Source organism: Heterodontus francisci, chromosome 19, assembly GCF_036365525.1.
Source record: "Heterodontus francisci isolate sHetFra1 chromosome 19, sHetFra1.hap1, whole genome shotgun sequence".
NCBI classification, from domain to species: domain Eukaryota; kingdom Metazoa; phylum Chordata; class Chondrichthyes; order Heterodontiformes; family Heterodontidae; genus Heterodontus; species Heterodontus francisci.
The window spans coordinates 66,020,380-66,042,993 of record NC_090389.1 but is presented as its reverse complement, the minus strand read 5'-3'; the positions used below and the strand labels follow the sequence as shown (position 1 = coordinate 66,042,993).

The following is a 22,614-nucleotide window of genomic DNA, read 5'->3' as shown; positions in this document are numbered from 1 at the left end:
TTCTATGTTTCTATCCTTTCCCTGAGGCAACGTGTAATATTAATATTATTTATGTGCCACATATTTGATACTAATGTGAAAGTATAATTTGTCAACCTTGGTTATAATTTAAGTTGACATTCAATTGCATTAGCTTCCTAAGCATGTTTTGTTTTTGGAGCTTTTAAAATTTTTATATTATGTCCTCCCACATTCTTTCTATGAGACTAATAAAAATTAACTGTTCTTTCTGCATCCCTTGATGTAATCCTACAACAGAACTAGTCTAGAATACCCTAACTGTAGTTTTCAGTTATGACACTCAAATGATACCTTTAGCAAGCAGTTGTTCATTGATGTAAGAATTCTGTACTAGTAGTCACACAAAATCCTCATTTACCTTAGCTGATCATTTTGATGAATTCAACATTACAGTGGATTAAAGCCAAATCTTGCCAATGAATTATAACAATTTATTGCTTTATTGAGATGGCCCTATCATAGCAAAATCCATAGTACCCCAAGATTTTATTGAAAGGGGTTCTCCATAAATATTTTACCCAAATTTACAAGGTTGGTAACAACTACATACATGTGAGAAAGAGAATAGGAAGGATTCAACTTAACTACACATCTGTCTTGTCTTGCAGTCACACATAACATACAGCATTATTCAATCTATACCAGGTTTCTCAAGCAACCATTTGCTATCCTGCCACCAAATGGTACATAAGCAACGTTAGGAATGTTAGCCACTATGGTTTCAGTTACACAAAATATTTTTATTTTTAGTAATTTTCTAGAAATATTTTTAATTATTAGTTTAGATATTAATCATTTTAGTTTCAATTATAGTTTTTTTAAAAATTTTCATTCGGGATGATTTTTATAGTTAACAAAAACACATGCATTTATAATCAGCATATATTTCAGTGACACTTTTTAGTCATGAAAATGTACTTCAAGATAACAAGATTCGCCAGCGTTTTTGCATATGCTAATAACTAAGAAACATGCTTTCAATTGCCATCTACTTGCAGCACTTGAACTTGGATACATTCTTGAGCAATGTTGAGGGAAAATGCTTATGTAATACTGCTTAATCTATGTTCCATATTAAAGAAATTTGCACAGCACTTTTCACATCCTCTGGATATACCAAAGCACTTCATTAATAAAGTACTTTTGAAGTGTAATCCCTGCTGTTTAGTAAGACATTCATAGAAGTCAATTTGTAGACAGCAAGGTCTCACAAACAGCAATGGGATGGATGATTGACTGGTTAATCTGTTTTTCGCCATGTCAGTTGAAGGATAATATTTTGGCCAGAACATTGTGAATGCTCCTCTGCTCTTTCTGGAATACTACCATGAAATCTTTTGTGTCCATCTGCAAAAGCTGAGGGTAGAGGGTAGACAGGGCCTCTGTTTGACATTTTCATAATAATGTAAATTTCAGAAAATTCTTGATTCCAGTCCACTGAGGCTCTGCTGTTCCTACCTACAATGAAACCATACCACACTATAGTCAAGGGGATCAGCTTTCTTGCATCTTACGACATCAACTCTACCAAGTGTAATTAATTTAATATTCACTTCTCTGGCTAGTTGATAAGCCATAATTCAGCAAGGATCAGTTTTGACCGTCTTGGTTATGCCACTAACCCAAAAACATCAATCTCAGTGCAGTTAAAATTATCACGTGCAGCCATCAATTCAAATAGGAAAGTCATCAGTTTCTATAACTACCCCAGGGACAAGTGCATAATTACAACTTCCTGTATTGTTTACCAATACTGCTACAAAAATTCATTAATGAAATGATTGTAAAAAAAAAAATGTACAATTCAAATGAATTAGAAAAGAACCCATTAATGTAATGGTGGAAGAATTATATTTTGTAAATTATAAATACATCCTTCGCTTAATAGAATATGGAGTAGGCATACGGATTCCTACTTGAATAAGATATCTCCTATTTCCTCATAAGGCTGAAAATAATCCTCTGGATTTATAATATATTCTGTTTCCTATTTTTCTTTTACATTCATTAGCCTAGAAGTTGTGCTATTTTGAGGTGAAGAACTCTGGTGTAGACAGATCAGGAATTTGGGGTGGAATCTGCTTCTGCCTTGTTTAGAGAAAGAGCTATCACAAAGAGGAGCAATGGATGTTTCTTCGGCTCACCTGCTCCTGCTGTCCTGATTTTACTTTTGAAAGTGGGGAAACCCCTCCTGGAAATCCCACCAGTTATGCTTCCTGTGCGTCTAGCAGTAAATAGACGTGCACAAAGCAGATGTACTTGCTGAACAGGGTATATTTCAGCCCCACAATGCCATATTCAAACTGCAATCAGTCCAATAGAGGTCAGTTATTGCTTGGATATCTGATCCATGGCGAGGGAGCATCAAAGAAGGCAACTGTAGCCTCTTAAACCTTCAGCCAGACTATGCAGTTCCCCTCCCTCCACCCCAACAGAGTGGTAAAGTGCTGCTCTCAATTCTGCATATGTGGCAAAGTGGGCACCAGAGTACATTAATGGCCCACTTTTTACATTCAAATTACTCCATGCCCGGGATTTTACAACATCATTGCAAAGTCCTAAAGGCAGAGACCCTGATCCAGGCATTTCTGCCAGAGCAATGGTGTCACAGAATTTTTAGGCTATTCCTTTCTTCTCTCTTTGGCCTCCTTATCTCGAGACAATGGATAAGCGCCTGGAGGTGGTCAGTGGTTTGTGAAGCAGCGCCTGGAGTGGCTATAAAGGCCAATTCTAGAGTGACAGGCTCTTCCAAAGGTGCTGCAGAGAAATTTGTTTGTCAGGGCTGTTACACAGTTGGCTCTCCCCTTGCGCCTCTGTCTTTTTTCGTGCCAACTACTAAGTCTCTTCGACTCGCCACACTTTAGCCCCGCCTTTATGGCTGCCCGCCATTTGGGCTGATTTTAACTCCCAGTGAGAAGCCAGAGGGAGCAAACAGCAACCTGCATGAGAATCTTTATTAAAAGCCTTGCAGTAGAAATCTCCTGGGCCTCATTTCAATGATAGTGGTCAGTCACTCCCCCATTTCAGGAGGAAAGCAGCAGCTGGCTAGTGAAGGGGGAAGAGAAAACAAGGATTGGACAGACCTGAGGCCACCTGCTGGCAGCAAGAGAACACTGTTGGTGACAAGCTAGACTTGGGAGGGGAAAGCGTTGTGAGCAACTGTTGCAGGGGAGAGGGGGTTGGTGGAACCTGGGACACCCTGGATGATCTTTATGGGACCTGATAGAGAACTCCTGCTCCTCCTGGTCCCAATTAGGAAAATATTTCCACTTATGTTCAGTGACCTATCTCGCTTTCCGACAGCTATATTTGGCAGGGTGGGTCACAGGTGGATGCCCCATTCAGCAAGAAATGAAGATGCAATTACGGTTCATACCTTTCATGTGCCCTTGATTTGCATACATTGCTTAGGCTTCCACTATACTCCAGTAGGAGCCTTATCCTCCACCAAATCCAGAGGCATTAAAACAGCAAATACTTGCTCCTTTCCCATCTATCAGTTAAAACTCCCATTATTGCTTTTTGTTTTAGTTCCCATAGAATAATGAACTCAACTGGAATACAGAAAGCTGTTTATTAGATAAAATACTGTGTAGATAATATATTTGAAATTATGTTTATGTTCAAACAGATATTCAGAATCCCATCTATTGGATGTAAGTACTCATGAAGCACACGGCAAATTTAAAGAGTCTTAATCAGAAAGGAAAGAAAAAAAGGATGAGAGAAGAGTTAGGAGAAAACAATAGTTAAAAGAGTGCTATTGAGGAAAAAGTGTTTGCCAAAACTTTTCTCATTTTCCAAAAACACATTTTAAACTGTAATACAGTTTGTTTTGGCAGCATCTCATGTGCAAACTGAAAATAAATACTGGTCAGCTCAGAGAAACAGGTTTTCCTGATCTTACTTTCAACATAAAGGATAATATGGATATTTATAACTGAAGGACTATACAATGTGATCATTTTTGTGTGTTTTGATTTGACTCTTTGTTAGATATCTGGTGCAGCAAGGCCTGCTACACATACCTGTGAACTAGTCATAATCAAATTGTTTATTTTTAACACTTTGAGTTTTAGTGATAAAAGGCTCTGCATGCCATTTGCTCAATATTGCATCAAAGAACAGAAAACAGCACAAATTCCAGCAATTGAAATATATTTTAATCACTCATAATCAATTTCAGAGATACAGCCACATGAAAAGAAACGTTTATACAGAATGACCATTAAAAGACGTTCTCCAAAAATAGTTTTAGTTTGAACTCCAAAAGGGCTGATAAACATACACCAGTTTGTGAAACTGACTCTTACATGTCTTATGAAGTTTTTTTGGACTCAGAACAACATAATCACATTGCTTCAGTTTCAGGTATTTTCCTGAAACATTGGGCCATATTTTGCTCACAGGTGAACAAAGTGCTCCTGCCGTTCAATAGTGCACTTGCACACAGATTTCCGATGGGATTTTTCAGTGAAACACTTTGTAAATTAGACAGCCAACATGTAGTGCCCTCTTCAGGAATCTGGGACCTGTGTAAATAGGGAAAGCAACTGTGCATCTCCTTTGCCAATCAACTTGAAGAATCAGGAAGAGTCAGTTATAATATTTAATTCACTATAAAATCATGCACAGAAAGCAAAATAAAGAGAAGGAAAGAAAAATCAGATTAGGAGAGTGATAAAACAGAAAGAAAAACATTTTAAAAAAAATTTCCAACATTAATTTAAAACTGAAGGAAGGAGACTCCACACTTGTAAAAGATATTTTTCAGTGTCAGAGAGGATGTTTCGCAGTAATCAAGACTTACACTCTGTTATAAGATTACTTGCATTTGAATGGACTAGCCCTAACATTTTCTGATGAATTTAATGAGAACATGTCACTTAAGTATAGCAACTTCACGCCATTCCATGTATTTCAATGGCGAGTCTTTCAGCGAGATACTGCTATAGTACAACTTCTGGAGGAGCAGGGCAACTCTAACGAAAACTTCTAGATTTCCATGTTTAACTGCATGTGTGTAGTCACTGGAAGATGCCGTCCAACTGACACTTTAATAGTGGTCACAGCTGTCAGCCTCACCATTGTTTCTGCATCAAAATCAGTCCATTGTTCTATACTATGTCTTTTCCACAGAGTTTGTTGTTACTTATACTCTGAAAGGAAACAATTTCCATATGAGCTCAAAATTACTTTCAGCATCACTTAAAAGTAGTCTGGCTCAGCGAATGCATAATCGAAAGACAATTTCATGCCACTGCAAATTCACTAGCACCATTATTTTTAAATCTACCTTGCAGTGGCATAAAAACTGGCTTTAATGCAGCAAAATAGTGATCACCATTGATTTCAATAGGAAGCGGAGCTATGATGAATATCTCCTAACTGTTTTCGGCAAAGGTGATGGCAGAGTGGTGTAGAAATTCCAGAAAAATATAAATTGGCATAATTAATGGCATTAATCACTTACTCTATGATTTCCTCTCTCCTTTGCACTGTTCAATGGTCCCTACAATGTAGACGTACACAAGTCCCCAGGAAAACCTGGGTCATTATATCTGATTTTTATTATTTCCGATTTTTTGTCATCATCCATAAAAAAATCACAACAACTATCATTTTTGACACTTAAGACAAGGAGTTCAGACATATTCACAGATTCTACTTTGTTCATACTCCTCAGATAATGAAGCAGTCCATGCCCACATGTAGCAACATCCAGACAACATTCCAGCTTGGATTGATATGTGGCAAGTAACATTTACGCCACCACAAGTGCCAGGCAATCACTATCTCCAGCAAGAGAGCCTCACCAACTTGCCTTGACATTCCATAGCATTACTATTGTTGAAGCTCCCACCATCAACATCCTGGGGTGTCACCATTGACTGGAAATGTAACTGGATCAGCCACATATATATTAAGGTTACAAGAGCAGGACAGCGGTTCAGTGTTCTGTGATGAGTGAATCACCTCCTAACTCACCAAAGCCTTTCCACCACCTAAAAAGCACAAGTCAGAAGTGTGATTGAATACTTTCCACTTGCTTGGATGAGTGCAGGCTAACAACATTCAAGACATTCCACACGATTCAGCCTGCTTGACTGGCACTGCATTCACCACTTAAAACATTCACCCCCTTCACCAGCAGTGCACTGTGGCGTAGCATGTACCGTGTACAAGATGCACTGCACCAACTCACCATGGGTCCTTCAACAGCAGCTTCCAAACCCGCAACCTCTACCAGCTAGAAAGACAAGGGCAGCAGGCACATGGAAACACCACCACCTGCAAGTTCCCCTCCAAGTGACACACCCAACCTGACTTGGAACTATATTGCCATTCCTTCATTGTCACTGGGTCAAAATCCTGGAACTCCCTTCCTAACAGCACTGTGAAAGTACCCTCACCACACAGACTCTAGCAGTTCAAGAAGGCGGCTCACCAACACCTTCTCAAAGGCATTTAGGGATGGGCAATAAATGCTGGCCTTGCCAGCAACTCCTACTCATGAATGAATTTAAAAAAATACAAATCATAGAGTTATACAGCACAGGAACAGGCCCTTTAGCCCACCGTGTCCGCGACGGCCATAAGCCTATCTATTCTAATCCCATTTTCCAGCACTTGGCCCGTAGCCTTGTATGCTATGGCATTTCATGTGCTCATCTAGATACTTCTTAAATGTTGTGAGGGCTCCTGCCTCTACCACCCCTTCAGGCAGTGTGTTCCAGATTCCAACCACCCTTTGGGTGAAAAACATTTTCCTCAAATCCCCTCTAAACCTCCTGCCCCCTTACCTTAAATCTACGCCCCCTGGTTATTGACACCTCCGCTAAGGGAAAATGTTTCTTCTGATCTATGCCCCTCATAATTTTGTGTACCTCAATCAGGTCCCCCCTCAGCTTTCTCTGCTCTAAGGAAAACAACCATGATGTATTTACCCTGAGCATTATAGTATAACTATCTATAATATATTAAAAGCTCTATGTATACAATGCCATAACACACACCCTGTAGCATTTTTGTGAACTGCTTCTCATTCACAATTAAGCAGTTAAATTTACGCTACTTTTATGCAAGTTGATTTGTCTTGTTGTCCAGACATTTCAATCAGACTTTCAACATGTCAGCCTTCATCTATGCTTCCTTATTTGCATAACACACAGGAAACTGCTGCTGTTTGATTTCCTAATTTCAAATCTTCACACATAATAAAACTATTCCTCCATCATCACTAAACTTACCACGCATAAATTTCTCCAGAGAAGCATAAAGGCTTGTGCTAAAAGAAACCCATTTCATTAGTCTAAAAATGTCTGATGGGTCATATTCTCAGACAGGCAGCAACAGGGTAACCTCTCCTGCCAGCATTTGCAACACCTTTGTTTATAACACCTGCTTTGCAGCAAATGTTTCAGTGTTTGACATTGTGGCATTTTTTCCCATCTCCCAGCCACCTATTGGTAAATTTGAGGTCCTCCATTTTGGGACAGAACAACTGATCAAAATGAACCAGGGCTTGGCAGATTTTGTGAAAATACCTGTCAAAACCAGCACAACACCTTATTTACATTCATTAGGGTAGGCTCCTGTAAATGCTTTCTTTCAACTGGTATCTACTTGCAGGATTTGAACTTGGATACATTTGATAAGGCGCCAGGTCAAAGGTTATTGCGGAAAATAAAAGCTCATGGTGTAGGGGGCAACATATTGGCATGGATAGAAGATTGGCTAGCTAACAGGAAATAGTGAGTAGGCATAAATGGGTCATTTTCTGGTTGGCAAGATGTAACGAGTGGTGTGCCACAGGGATCAGCGCTGGGGGCCTCAGTTTTTCACAATTTATATAAATGACTTAGATGAAGGGACTGAAGGTATGGTTGCTAAATTTGCTGATAACACAAAGATAGGTAGGAAAGTAAGTTATGAAGAGAACATAAGGAGGCTACAAAGGAATAAAGATAGATTAAATAAGCAGGCAAAGATCTGGCAAATGGAGTATAATGTGGGAAAAATGTGAAATTGCCTATTTTGGCAGGAAGAACAAAAAAGCATATTATCTAAATAGTGAGAGATTGCAGAGCTCTGAGATGCAGAGGGATCTGGGTGTCCGAGTGCATATATCACAAAAGGTTAATATGCAGGTTCAGCAAGTAATCAGGAAAGCTAATAGAATGTTATCGTTTATTACGAGGGGAATCGAATACAAAAATAGGGAGGTTATGCTTCAGTTATACAGGGCAAAGGTGAGACCAGATCTGGAGTACCGTGTACAGTATTGGTCTCCTTATTTAAGGATGTAAATTCGTTGGAAGCAGTTTAGAGAAGGTTTACTAGACTAATACCTGGAATGGGCAGGTTATCTTATGAGGAAAGGTTGGGACAGGGTAGGCTTGTATCCGCTGGAATTTAAAAGAGTAAGAGGCGACTTGATTGAAACATATAAAGATCCTGAGGGGTCTTGACAGGGTGGATGTGGAAAGGAGGTTTCCCTTGTGGGAGAATCTAGAACTGGGGGTCACTGTTTAAAAATAAGGGATTGCCCATTTAAGACAGAGATGAAGAGAATTTTTTTCTCTCAGAGGGTCATGGGTCTTTGGAACTCTCTTCCTCAAAAGGCAGTGCAAGCAGAGTCTATGAATATTTTTAAGGCAGAGATAGATATATTCTTGATAAGCAAGGGGGTGAAAGGTTATTGGGGGTAGGCAGGAATGAGAAGTTGAGGTTACAATCAGATCAGTCATGATCTTATTGAATGGTGGAGCAGGCTCCTGCTCCTAATTCCTATGTTCGTATGTGCAATATTGAGAGGAAGTCTGTTTGGCAAATTGTTATTTTATTTATTTTCTTTCTTTCTTTTTTCTATTTCCAACTGTTGCAGAAATGTCATTTTCCAATGCAGAATCTCCATTCTTCAATGCAGAATCTTCCTTATTAGTAAAGTTCTATACCCATGCCATCTCTCATCAAGGTCATGGAATTGCATATGTATGGAAAACTGATACTTGAGTAAAAGTAATTTCTTGGGCAACGTCAGTACAATCTTCAGTTCAAAGCTCCTTAATTCAAATGATCTGATAATTCAACATTTAACACTAAATTCCCAATGTCCTGTGTTGTGTACACTGCTTTATCCTAATTATTTAATAATTCAAACTTTTTAACACAAAAAAACTTTCAATTATCAACAGTAAACTATAAAGCTTTAATAAGTGGTATCTCATTTTAATCAGTTTCATTTCAAGTGGGTTTTGGCCAATGCTAAATAATACAAAAAACTCTCATACATAGAATTCATTTTGTTAAAGGAAAACTTTGTTTGGAAAAAATTTCAGTTATATACAGGTTCAACAACATTGTTTCACCGACATTGCCACTGCAACAAATTCCAGGCCATTGTGTTTTCTTTCTTCTCCAGTTTAAAAAGTTATATTCTCCCCTCTTTTCATAGCCCCCCTGCACTATTTTCCCAAATGAGAATGTGGTGGCCTGGTAATATGCTCCCATATCTCTTGTAGTCAGAGATTATGATGTGAGCAAAATAAGCATGGTTTAACACACCTGCTGATTTCCCTTCCTGGTGGGGAAGCACCCTGTTGCTGCTCAGCAGTTCTCTTAACAGCCAGGCTGAGTCAGATCTTGACCATAAAGAGAATTATAGGCATGAGGAAATGGTGGTATAATGGTTATATTTCTGAACTGCAATCCAGAGACCCAGACCAATGGTCTAGAAAACATGGGCTGAATTTTCCCCATGGAGGAGGGAAACAGGAGTTGAGTTTGTTTTTGGGTCAGAAATCCTCCTCTGAAGGGTAAACTGATTAAAGTTAAGATTTTCAAGTGGGTGAGCCCTTAATTGGCATGGAGACAGATTTCCTTTCCAATTAAGGGCAGCAGGTGGGCTCTTGAAGCTGGAGGGCCAATCAGAGGCCTTCCAGCTTCAGAGAAGCACTGGCTACATTACAAGATAAATAACTGGGAGGGTGCCTCAATACAAAGGTGCTCTCTCAACCACTTTTTAAAAATTTTAAATAAGAAACAGAAAAAGTAGCCAAGTGGAGCCCCTCTACGGGTGGTCTTTGGCGGTACACCCACCCAGGCAGACAGGGAGGGCCTGTAGGCCTGCCAGGAGCACTGGCACCCCAGCCTGCCACTGTGTGCCCACCTCCAGAGAGTTGATCTGCCCCCTGACGCTCTGGGAAACAGAAGGCCGACTGTAAAATCCTAGTCAACCTCCTAAACTTACCTTTAACAAGGCTCTAAATGAGCCTAATTGCTTGCCCACCTGGTGGGAGCAGGCAACCTACCCAGGCCGCAGATTTGTCTCCCCAAAAATGGCTGGTGCTTGGAATGGCATCTTGCAACTGGCACGCCAGCTAACCCCAGTATTTTTGGAGCCCCCCTGCCTTTGTTCCCGCCTTCGGGAGGCCCCGAAAATTCAGCCCCATGAGTTCAAATCGCATCATGGCAGCCAGGGATTTTGAATACATTTAATAACTAAATTGGAATAAAAATCTACTGTCAGTAATGTTGACGGTTTAATTACCAGATTGTCATAAAAACCCACCTGGTTCACTTAAAGGAAATCCACTGTCCCTACCTGTTCTGGGCAAAATGTGTCTCCGGCAATGTGGTTGACTCTTAACTTTCCTCTGAAATGACCTTGCAAGCCACTCAGTTAAATGGAATTAGGGATGGGCAATAAATTCTTGCCTTGTCAGTGATGAGGGGGGGGAATGGTACTAGATGAATTGCATTCCGGAAAGCCGGTGCAAACACGATGGACTGAATGGCCTCCTTCTGCGCTGTAACAATTCCATGATCCTATGAATGAACAATATTGTATTTCACTGCAAATTAGTAGTTTTCCTGTAACATTGCAAATATAAATACTGAAAATTCAAAATCAAGAAAAATTAGACATGGCATGTCTAGCGTTGAAGGTCACCTTACTTGGCAAATTATTTCTCCTCAAAATGCTAACACAAAACTATGAATCCCAGAGATGCACTCACAATGCTGAACATTAATAGCACCACTCCAAACTCTCTTTTATCCGTCTAGAACAGTAAACCCACTTATCCTGTTTTTCAGTGCAATTTTTTTTTAAATGCCTTATCGTGACTTTGGGTCATTTCAAAGAACTTCAGCAACAAATGAATTGTTATGAAGTGCAATTACGTAGGCAATTGAGGCAGCCAATTTGTACACAGAACATTCTACAAATAGCTAATTGGTTGAATGGCCAATTAATCTACTTTTAGTGGTGTTGGTTAAAGGAAAAATTCTGATCAGGAGAACTCGCAACTCTCAAGACGCACTTAAGGGGACGTTAGATAGGTACATGAGGGAGAAAGGAATGATAGGGGTTGGACAAAGTAAGGTGGGAGGAGGGTCATGTGGAGCATAAACACTCACGCAGGCAGTTGGGCTGAATGGCATGTTTCTGATCAATTCTGTGTAATTCTATGTAGTCTCCTGTAAAATGTGCCACAGGAGCTTTAATTAACACCTGAACCACCAGAATGAGCAAACAGAGCATTGGTTTACTGGCATCTCTGATAATGCAGCACACCCTCACTGATGTACTAAAATATCATCCTGGATTATATGCTTGATGAGGCATGAATCCATAGCCTCCTGACTCAGGTGACAACTGAGTCAATCTGACATTATGGTTACATAAAATTAAAGACATCCCTATGAAAATGTACAAAGGGCAGCAGCTGCCACAATAGAAATAATGGCTAGAAGATATCTAACACATTAAACAGTATCACATCACAATTAATACATTATTTTAAATTATGTACGACAGACAAAATATTTTTAAAAAATGCTTATACAAATAGCATCTTTAGTAGCATTAAATTCTGTTTTTTGTGAAAGTAACACTATTTATTTCCAAACTATTTTTTATCCTTCACTGCTGATTCCCACATCACATGCCATCCATGGCAAGGGGACAGGGTGGTGGTAACCTGTTACCAGGCTTTTACTAATGCTGCTTTGAAATCATCCCATAGACAATGTACAAGCCAGAGAGGCTCAGAAAAATCTATCCTTCTGATTATACTTTGCTTCCTCTGGGTGGGCAATAACCTAGCATCTTCTTATGCTATCCAAATGTGAATATTTTTAATAAAATAATCATATAAAATTAGGAAGATCTTAAACAAGGCGGCAATTAATTATTGAAGTAAGACAGATAAGTGAACTATACACAGTACTGTTACATATTCAGAAGTGCTGTAGATACCTTCTAGGGATCTGTGGAATCAGTTACCAGTCTGAAGACAAAAACAAGAAATGCTGGATTCACTCAGCAGGTCTGGCAGCATCTGTGGAAAGAGAAGCAGAGTTAACGTTTCGGGTCAGTGACCCTTCTTCGGAACTGACAAATATTAGAAAAGTCACAGATTATAAACAAGTGAGGTGGGGGTTGGGCAAGAGATAACAAAGGAGAAGGTGCAGATTGGACCAGGCCACATAGCTGACCAAAAGGTCATGGAGCAAAGGCAAACAATATGTTAATGGTGTGTTGAAAGACAAAGCATTAGTACAGATTAGGTGTGAATATACTGAATATTGAACATCAGCAAGTACAAACCTGAAGAAAAACAACCTGAAAAAAACAGTGGGTGAGCAAACTGAACAAACTAAGATGAACTGAAATAAATACAAAAAAAGATTGTAAAAAATGTAAAAAGGAATGCCAAAAAAAAAGGGAAGAAAAAATAACTAAAAATGAAAGTAAAGTGGGGGGCTGTCATGCTCTGAAATTATTGAACTCAATGTTCAGACCGGCAGGCTGTAATGTGCCTAATCGGTAGATGAGATGCTGTTCCTCGAGCTTGCGTTGATGTTCACTGGAACACTGCAGCAATCCCAGGACAGAGATGTGAGCATGAGAGCAGGGGGGAGTGTTGAAGACTTTATTTAATGGGAGTTGACTCACATTGCCCAATGTACACTTGCAAAATATATAATACAGGTGTTTCTCTGTAATAGTATCCCCTTGTGACCTGAAATGCATTATTCAAATTATGTGTGCTTCTTCAATCTCTCTGAAGGTGGAAACACTTGATAATGAGACCAGATACAAATGGATGTTATTTTATTTAACAGTAAAGCAAATATATAAAATAACAGTTGTGATCAAACTCATTTAATTCAATCAATAGAATCTATCTTTACATAATAATACAAAATAAAGAACACACCACGTTTCTCCATACTGTGGACCATCTTACTTGATTTAAACAAGGTGACTTCTAACTATCCTCCAGCAATTCTAACCTGTTACTCTCAGCAACAGCTTCACAGTTTTCCCTTTAGAAACCTAGTTAACTGCCTGTGTATCTGTGTTTTATCTCCGTCTGTTCACAGACAGGAAGGGATCAAAGACTTTCCAATGCATTGAGGTATTTTCTGACTTCTGACACAGGGTAATGAGTTGTTTATTATTTACAACCTATGATAGAAAAATATTAAAACATAGCTGATTAGCATTTTAACTACCAACCATCACAAAGCCTTTTGTTCCAAAATGCATGAATACATTTCCATCAAAACACAACTGTAAAATGCAACAAATTCAAATGAAACTCATTATTTTCAAAACCATTCAGTGGAAAAAAGCTAAAAAATTCTGAAACATGGCAAATACAAAAGTGAGCCATAACCCTAATTTTAACTTAACCCACATGGTGGAAATGGGGCATTTTTGGTTCGGATGCCCCTTTTACATCCTGTACAATATTGCATCCCACTGAAGTCAGTGGAGCATAAAATCAGGCGGGGTATAAACTGAATGCTCGACCAAAGCCCAACACAATCCCCACCAGAGAGTTAGGTTGAAATCAATGCTATATACTTCTCTATGCATCTCACTACATAAAGTAATAAAGATGTCACTCACTTTCTCTGCATACATAGGCATTAAAGTAGAAGCTTGCTTCTTAGACTGTAAAACTGGCCAAGCTAACTTGCTAGCTGCCACAAATTTTAAAAAGGAATCTTTCCACGGGGTGGGAAAGCTGCAATTGACCATCAGTCATAGAGAGATACAGCAGTGAAACAGGCCCTTCGGCCCACCAAGTCTGTGCCGACCAACAACCACCCATTTATACTAATCCTACATTAATCCCATATTCCCTATCACATCCTACCACCTACCTACACTAGGGGTAATTTACAATGGCCAATTTACCTATCAACCTGCAAGTCTTTGGCTGTGGGAGGAAACCGGAGCAACCGGCGGAAACCCACGCAGTCACAGGGAGAACTTGCAAACTCCACACAGGCAGTACCCAGAACCGAACCTGGGTCACTGGAGCTGTGAGGCTGCAGTGCTAACCACTGTGCCACCCCATTCCGCGGCATCAGTTTGTCCCAAGTACACCATTCATCAATTCTTAAGATATACTGGCCCTGATGTTGTGATAACCTGTGCTGCATTATTGGTGCTTCTATGTTGTACGTGATTATTTGAACACAGATGTTCCAGGAGCTTATGGAGTGACTTATGCTATTACATATGCCATGCCTTTATTTCCTTCGACTTTTAGGCCACTCAGCTGCTACCCTTGCTGAAACAGTGAAAAATGAGTTAACATAGCTCTACCCCTCTTGATGAATGAGTTCCCTAAATACATGCTGCTTTCAGCAAATCTGGGACTTAGACTGCAAAATAATGTTCCTAGTGGACCCTTGGTGATGGGCAACACTGTGATTTATGGCTCGAAGATTGATTTTCTTTAAACTTATTTCCAATATTTGTTTTTTGCTTTATCCAATTTTATGAGCAGGCATAACAGCAGTTTGACATGCTTTGACTACAGCCAACAAACACCCGTCAAACAGTCCACTCATAAATTAACTAATAATTTACTGAAAGTTGGGACACATAGCTAAATACCATTCAGAGAAATAGAGATCCATAGAGAGATGCAGCACTGAAACAGGCCCTTCGGCCCACCGAGTCTGTGCCAATCCTACATTAATCCCATATTCCCTCCCACATCCCCACCATTCTCCTACCACCGACCTACACTAGGGGCAATTTACAATGGCCAATTTACCTATCAACCTGCAAGTCTTTGACTGTGGAAGGAAACCGGAGCACCCGGCGGAAACCCACGCGGTCACAGGGAGAACTTGCAAACTCCTCACAGGCAGTACCCAGAACCGAACCCGGGTTGCTGGAGCTGTGAGGCTGCGGTGCTAACCACTGGGCCACTGTGCTGCCCTACTTAACCTAAATCTTATGATGCTACAGTCACTGTCCCCTAAATGTTGCCCGACTGACACTTGAGTCACTTGACCCTTCTTATTTCCCAGAACCAGATCCAGCAATGCCTCCTTCCCCATTAGACTGGAATCATACTGATGTAGAAAATTCTCCTGAACATACTGCAGAAACTCCTGTCCTCAAACTACGACTATCCCAGTCTATGTTAGGATAATTAAAGTCCCCCATTATAACTACCCTATAACTGTTGCACCTCTCTGTAATTTCCTTTCAAATTTGTTCCAATATAGTTAAGAATAACGTTGCAACCTTTTCCCCTTGTTTTTAAAAAAACTGGTGTTTATAACTTTGTTAGCTAGTGAGGACTAAACCTCTTGTTAATACTTTTGTATTTTTTTTTAAATTGGAGCACTTTCTATGATGAGGTAGATGTTGATGTGGGATCTGTGAGTAACCCTGAAACATCCTAACATCACAATTACCAATTCTTCCAAAAGTTGCTTTATCTGCCTCCGGATAGGATTGCGCCTGCTTTCCTTTCAATTGGCAGCTCACTGGAATAACCAGGCATCAATCCACAAACACTTTGGGTTTGGGATGACTCATCATCTGTCAAGTTATTGCAGCCTTTTCCCTGTTTCATTTCCTCTTTAGAGCTAAAGGCAGAGGTATTTTGGCAAGATCATTATTGACTTCAACAAACATAATTAATTTTTGCTTCTCTGATTCTTGTTGGAAACAGAATTTTAAAAACTACAAGGGTCATAAGAGGCCAGGCAGGAATCAGTTTATAATGGTTCCCCTGGTCACAACAAGTATCTGGTTGTGGATGCTGCTCGCCAACTATATATGTTTGGATGTCAAAGTATCTGTAAACATAATGTACTGACATCACACTTGTTTACAATACAGCAGTCTACATTAGAAATTGTAATTAAGTTCTTATCCACATATATAATTTGCTGGTAATTATTCAAACAACTAATTCGTCAAACAGTGCAGCACAATATTCACAATGGCTGAGAGAAAAATCCTTAGTTCAGCCATACGTCAACTCATTACCTTGGCAAGTTAAAAAAAATTCTTTTCTCCAGTTTACTCCACTCCTCACCTGAAGCCACTGAGTTAGGCTTCAGGATAATTTCATGAGTCCAGCTACATGCTAACATATTGCCCAGTGACCATTTTTATATGGGAACCTTGGCAATACAGCCCAGAAAAGTCAAAGTGAAAATGGTAGAGAGAAATTCATGTTCACTCAACAATAAGTGGGTGGACCACGACAAAGTTTCTAGGGTCATTGAAGATTCACTTAATCATGGCAACTCCTGTGTACAAAAAGACCAGTCACTGAGAGCTTCCTATCGTGAAATTAGAAACTTGCATCCTGCTGTAACATTTAAAGGCCTGCAGCAGTTTAGCTAGTTTTCAGCAGAAAATATATAAGTTCGCAGGAGGCATGAGAGGCCCCAGGCTATCAAATGAAGCAATAAAAGTGTTTATTTGGAACACTGCAACATCGCTCCATGAAGAGAACAGCACAGCAGAGTGACAGGAGGTGGTCAGGGTAGTGAATGGCAACGCCACGATCTATACACTGCACTGCAATGTCACAAAAAGTTTAGCAACTTTATCAAGACTGCCAAAGAAGGAGAAGCCAGCCTACCTTTTAAGAATGCATTCAACTAAATAAGCATGCTACTTCCAATCACCTTTCCCTCACCGCATTTAAATGCTTCAATAGCTCACCATCAATTCCATGCATCACCTAAGGCCCTTTATATCCCTCAGCCTTCCCTTGGAATTATTCCATCACTCACATCCTTATACTCTTTCACCTCACTGATAGCCTCACATAGTAAATGCATGGTTCATAACACTTGTTATTATGGTTTGTATGCTATCACCTGGATTTTATTGCAGCTTATGCTAACTAGAGATCATTTTATAAAAATCTGAAGACAGCATAACAGCAGTGAGAATGGCCACCGGTGCTGGGCTTTTCCAAATTGCACCCCTAGCATGAATTTAAAATTTCACTGTGTGCTCAATATGACTCTTGTGGTAGAATAGGCTTTATAATTGAGGTACTCAGCGATGTTCTGGGAAAGAAAATAGATTCATCAATCATGGCATCAGAGAGAACCCCTGAACCCCTCTCAACCACTGTTAGACTTTCTGTGTGGCATTGTGAAGAACCTTAACATGAAGACAGTGTAGCGGTTTCCAGGAAGCGAGCATTCAATTGCATGATGTGGTGCTGCTAGTTGTAAACAAACTAGATACTGAGAGAGTGAAATTCTTTCTTGTTAACAGAGGTGATGCATTAATCGAGGGAGAACATTTTAACATATAGGTCAAATCTACTGTTTGGTCCTTGGACAATCCTGCTACTCTGCAAAATTGTTACACCCCGTCATGCTACCGCTAGTCGCCCATGTGCAAGTAGATGAATTGGCTTACCCTAACAAAAATGCCTCTCTGACAGCACAGCTAATTTTCGAATGTTACTGATATTTTAGTGGCAGCTTGGAATGACCTTGTTGCATAAAAGTTCAAGGCGGATGTGATCATGACAGCCACTGGCATTGCCTGTGATGGAAAAGGGATTATATATGTCAGGTTGAAGCAAGTCGCATAAATAATTGATGGCTTCCATTGTGAGGCATTTTCCCCACAACATTGTCCTTGGATCAAGTAGTGGTGCCAATGCCTCAATCTGTATTTCTGGAGTAATCATACCACTGAGTAAGTGCCAGGCACCTCCTATACTTATACTGCCTGACCAGTCTGGCCACCTTCCTTTTCTCCTATTCTTCTTCCTCCAAAGAAAACGCAGACTATTCTCAATGGGAAAACAAATGGCTGTGAAATTTGGCTCCGAGGCACTGGTTTGCCTCCAAAATGACATTGGCGTGCACACACTGCTGATGATGGCTACGCCAGATGCATTTTGGGGAGGATGTTAGTGCATGCATAGTGAACGCCCACCAGAAGTATGCAGTACTTGCAGATTGTGACACTGAGTCAACAGCAGCACTCCCATTTTGGATGTCAACGCTCCAGCCAACCCTCAGTCTTAATCACGCACAGCTGAACACGAGTTCACCAGCTGGAAAGATGCGCCACCAGCCCTATTTAAAGGAATCATCAACGACTTACAACTTAGCCGCTAGTTTATTTCTACTGGCTTTTGTTGCGATTGTAGAAGTGTTTGGTGGTTTCCAGAGTTGTTTAAAGTTGCTAAAGTCTATGGGGAGGGACGGGACAGATGTTGGAGGCCTTTTTCCAGACTTCAAGGATTCTGCAAAAATCACTTGCGCCCAGCCATGCATGCAGTAGTATGTATTCCCCTTGGACTTTAGCATGACGAGGAGAATGAGCAGAAGCGACAAAGCAGGACATGCTGCTGGAAGAGGGAGGAGGTGGGGGAGCAAGAAGGGCTCTCAACAGGATGCCATATTCGCCAGGGTGTTTGGGGAGCAATTCTCATACCTCAGCAAGGAACAATGTGTCAGAACTTTCCACTTCACTAAGGGCATCTTCATTGAAATCTGCCACCTGCCTCAATTTCCTCCTTTAAGAGACTCCTTAAAACCTACCTTTGGCCAAGCTTTTGGGGTCATCTGACCTAATGTGTCCTGCTCAGTGTCATATTTTGTTTTGTAATGCTACTGTGAAGCACCTTAGGGCCGTTTATTATGTTACGCTATCTACATTGTTCTATTACTGACCATCACAGCATCCCCTTGGCCAAAATGCAAAATATATAAGCCACCACAGAATAAAACATTCCAAACCAAATTTATGGATCAAACCATACATATTGCCTACAAATGTCAACTAATCATTCTTATGTATTCCCTTAGTCCCTGTCTTCTGTGTGCCTTTACCTGTCTTAGTGCTCATACGCTGTGCTACCCCAATGGCTGCAGCACAGCAGATGGAAGGCTATTGACTTTCAGTATGGGAGACTGCAGATGCCTTGCAGGACACCTTCAAACAGCTCTGGCTCTAGAAGGCCCAGCTTTGGACAGTACTATCTCGGTGTGGGCTGCAGCTGTCTGGGCTAGTTGATTGTCAAGCAACAGCGAGGGCATTGGTGCAGTGGCACTAGTGGGAGGACGAATGCTGTCATCTTGAGACAGAAGAGCAGGTTTGTGCTTCATTGTGCCACTTCCACTCCCCGGGGCAGTGCCTCAGCAGTTCTAGCAGTGTTGGAGGACAGATTGCTCCACTGCTGTGACACCCTGCAAGCTCTTTTGAACTCTGGCATTCACAGCTATGATGGCAGCAGTAAGAACTAGCATGGCAGCAAGCTGAGCTTGCAAAAGAGCTGTCTGAACATGCACAGCAGAAAGTTGGGCTTGCATGACCTCAGTCTGGGCTTCCACTGCAGCACCCAGATGTCGGGTGACTTCTGCTTGTACTGCAATGGAAGTTTAAAACTTCAGCCATCAGACATTGCATTATGGTTGGGTCCACAAGCGTGCCATTGGAATTGGCCATCACATCGAAGCTGGTGAGGATGGACTCCAAACTCTGCTCAAAGCCTGTGCCAAGCTGGTGCCAGTCTCCTCCATGCTCCTTGGCATTGACCACAGGCTTTCTGACAGGCACCAAGCATTTCATTGTGCCTACCCACCAATGCCTACCCATTAACCTTCTTCTGTGGCCCACCCCATCATACTCTTCACGGATGTTCCCAGCACTGTCACATCCATCAGGGTGAGAACATGCAGCCGTGCCTGTCCCCCACTGCTTAGGTGCTGCTGCTGCCTCTGGTCCACCTTGTCCTGCAAGGCAGAGGGAAATGTGTCTGTGAGTGTGGTACAATGTGTTTGGGTGATGTGGCTATCATAGTTGAATAGCTGGCAGGGTGTTTGCAAGCTGTGAGATATGGGTGTGAGGTTTGCAACAGTTCTAAGTCTATGAGGGTGAGGTGAAGCTACGGAAGTTACGAATGGGTCCTGATTGAGAGATTGTTGAATGAGTGTTGGAGGCGTGGTGCTTTGATTGAGCAGTGTCTGAGGCAAGTGGTGCAGTTGGTAGGATATGGCATTTGAAGATACATTCGCTGACCTTGACTATTTCTTGTGGCACTGCATCCAGGTCCTTGGGGCTAGACTCTTGGCAATGGCCACTAAAACTATCTGGTCCCACTGTCTTTGCAAACCTGGAGGGCCTCCTAGCTCCCTGTGGATAGATGACATCCCGCGTCCTCCCCACTTCCTGCACCAAAGCCTCCAGTGCAGTGTAGCAAAATCTTGGAGTCTGCTCTCTGCCCTGTTGTGCCATTCTTGTGTCTTTCCCAGATCAAAATCACTTATACAATGACTTCCAGCACCTAGTACAGTCACAATGCCCCTCGCCTTTAAGAAGTGCAGGCTGGCTTTAAGTAGTTCCAGCTAGTTTTAACTGGTGCTAGCCTGTCACAATTTTGCAACCCCTGATCAGCCGTGTAGCTGCTGAACAGTGAGTTAGTACTGGCTGCACACTTCTCAAGGGCAATTAGGGATGTGCAATAAATGTTGGCCTTGCCAGCAATGCCCACATCCCATGAAGGAATGGAGAAAAAATGTAAATTTAAATTAGCAGGCAGCACGCAGTTTGCAATGGGCACGGGTTAATTGTGCATCACAATCCCCGCATGTGTGTTTGCAGGAAAGTAAAAACAGTAAAGAGATGCAAGTGGATATCAAGGAGAGAAGACGGTAGTGAAAGACTGAGTAGAGTGGATGGCAATGAATGGAAAAGATAGTGAGGAAAGCAAAGGGGAGAGGGAAGGAAAAATGGATGGTAGGGGAGCATCACTTAGGTAGGTAGGTAGGTAGGTAGGTAGGTGGGTGGGTGGGGGAGCAGGAAAAGCTGGGAGTAGAGATGTTAACAATACAATATGACTTTATTTTTATTTTTTAAATATTAAAAATCTATTGAAGTACAATGAATCTGAATCTATACTTTAATATAAAAATTCGATATTTTTTCAAGAAACGTAGCACCAATTTTATGTCTTTTATACCCTTTAAACTTTCATGTCCTTATGTTTTTCCTTCTGCAGTACAAATGTGCTAATGCATAGTATACACGCAAAATCTCATATTTGACTTTTTACCAATGCTGATTGACCTGCGATGTGGTTCTAGTATGTTCGACATTTTCAATGTTTTTTTATATTTCACAAGTGAATGTTGTGTATATCTATCGCTTAAAATGCAAAGCCCCCGTAAACAATTTGCTTTCGCATAGCAAAGCCCCATTACTGAATTGCGTATGAAACATCACTGGTGTTAAGACTGAAGTTAGGAGTTCGCCCTAGCTTGAGGAACCTGAAAAAACGGAAAAGTTGTCTGCAAAGCACTGGGTTTTTGTTTTGACATTAAGTGACGTCTTGTGGTTAACTTACGAGGACAGATCTGTGGAAAGCAATGCGGCGCCGCACCAACCGAGCTACTTTATCCTTCCGGACTCATTCACCGCCTTCCATCTGCTGCACATGATCCGGGGGCGCGCCTGCTCCCTCTCCACGGGCGCGCGCTCTGTCGCTCGCTCAGTCAGCCAGCCAGCAGCAGGCAGGCGTGCTGAGTGTCCGTCCCGCACGGTCACGGTGACGGAGACGCGCCGCCAGCCCCCGCTCGAACCCTGTGACAACCGCGTCTGTGGATACTTTGAGCGCGTGGCTGGAATCCTGTGACAGTCCACGCGCCCTTTGGCAGGACAAGCCCGGGAGCAGCAGAGCAGCGCGCACCTGAGACAGCAGCAGACGACTCAGTGTTTACCTTCTGGAAAGAGATAAAGTTAGCACCTACTGCTGAAGAAGTGTCACGGAGGAAGCGACCAGACTCTTGCTGAATGTTTAAAGAGTCAAGGTTAGTGGCGTTCGAAAGTGCTGATGTAACTGCCTGTAAATCAATACATTGGAACGTAGTGAAGGGCAAGTACAAAAGTGTTTAAATGTTGAGTAACCTTCTCGTAGCCAGTGGAAAGAGTTTGGCAAAACACTTTGCAACCAATTCTTTGTACTGAGGTAGTCACCTCCAGTTATGTTTAAGTTACTATCTGTAAAACCGTACAATACCAAACTTTTTACGGTCCTATTGAGAAAGGGGAGGTTGGGATGTTTCAGTCACTTTTTTAAATTGACGCTGACTGTATTTTCACTTCTGCTTTATTAATTTGATGTTTTACATTATTTCTTTTCACTAATTAATTGAGCTCATTTCAGAAGCCCTAAATAATAACTTTACATAGAGTACGGTAAGCCTACTTGATAGCTCATGACACAGCACTAAGTCATGTAGCTGTGGTATATCGCATTATCCAGGTTACTGTAT

The 22,614-nt window shown here is 41.2% G+C and overlaps 1 protein-coding gene and 1 long non-coding RNA gene across 4 annotated transcripts in view; one reads left to right on the top strand and one right to left on the bottom strand.

Annotated features, from left to right (window-relative positions):
• Positions 1-4,171: 4,171 nt before the first annotated feature.
• On the bottom strand, positions 4,172-22,110 carry LOC137380138 (uncharacterized). 2 transcript variants are annotated; one of them, XR_010976978.1, is made up of 4 exons: positions 21,687-22,110; positions 12,287-12,368; positions 10,595-10,851; positions 4,172-6,026 (listed from the first exon to the last, which is right to left on the bottom strand). It is a non-coding gene; the product is annotated as an uncharacterized lncRNA (long non-coding RNA). The 2 variants fall into 2 exon arrangements; XR_010976979.1 differs by having other exon boundaries at positions 10,628-10,851; positions 21,687-22,109.
• Positions 21,808-22,614, top strand: part of pparg (peroxisome proliferator-activated receptor gamma) — a 162,580-nt gene continuing 161,773 nt past the window's right edge. The window contains exon 1 of one of the 2 annotated variants that reach the window (XM_068051831.1): positions 21,808-22,149. The gene's annotated coding sequence lies outside the window, so the exon portion shown is untranslated. The remainder of the gene's footprint in view (positions 22,150-22,614) is intronic. The other variant, XM_068051833.1, reaches the window with a different exon arrangement.